We start from the raw sequence: 814 nt of genomic DNA on the forward strand, positions 1-814 counted from the left end.
TTCTTAGCTGCTTCGCCAAACTGCTCGCCTGACTGAATCTCAAGACGGTTAAACTCCATGTGATAGTCTCTTACTGAGAGCTTGCCTTGTTTGAGAGTTAAAAGGCGATCAAGTGCTTTGGACTTCTGGTGTGGGTCGTCAAACTGCTGGTCCATAAAGCTCCAGAGGTCTTCAATGTGGCGTTTACTCTGGTACTGTATTGCCCAGGGTAGAAGTACATCCGCTGCCTTGCCCGTACACCTACTAACCACGTACTCGATCTGAGCGAGGCTCGAAGTTCCTTCGTACTCGTGCCGGAGCTTAGCTTGAGTCTTGTATTTAAACGCTACGTACTTTGTTCGATCTCCATCAAATGGTTCTGGGTGCGGGAACTTGTTCCTGCGCGCAGCTAGCTCGGCGATTGCGGCTGCTGCTGGGGGAGGCGTGAAGGCTCTATGGGACGACTCTGAACGCCCCTCAGCTTGGTTACGCTCGAGTGCCACGAGCCGTTCCGTTAGCACCTGGTTCTGGGCTGTTAACCGATTCATCAGCTCCATCATCTGGGCCATGGCATCCTGGTTGGCCTTCGGCGAGCCTCCTTGCCTTGGTGAGCCCTTTCCTCCCACGACGGCCGATCGTTTGGCGACCGCTTCAATCGTTGGCCTGATTGCTGCCTTCTTCCATCCGTCCTCTCTAAGCATTTGTGTAATTTCGCGCAGGATCTCTTCATCTGATACTCCTGCCTGGTTCTTAGCAGCAGCGTACGCCGCCAGCTCTTCCACATTCAAGTTTGGAACGTTAATCTCCATTGCCTAATTCGTTTTGGACGTCTCGT

The sequence above is a fragment of the Exserohilum turcica genome, assembly GCF_000359705.1.
Source record: "Exserohilum turcica Et28A unplaced genomic scaffold SETTUscaffold_9, whole genome shotgun sequence".
In the NCBI taxonomy this organism is placed as follows: domain Eukaryota; kingdom Fungi; phylum Ascomycota; class Dothideomycetes; order Pleosporales; family Pleosporaceae; genus Exserohilum; species Exserohilum turcicum.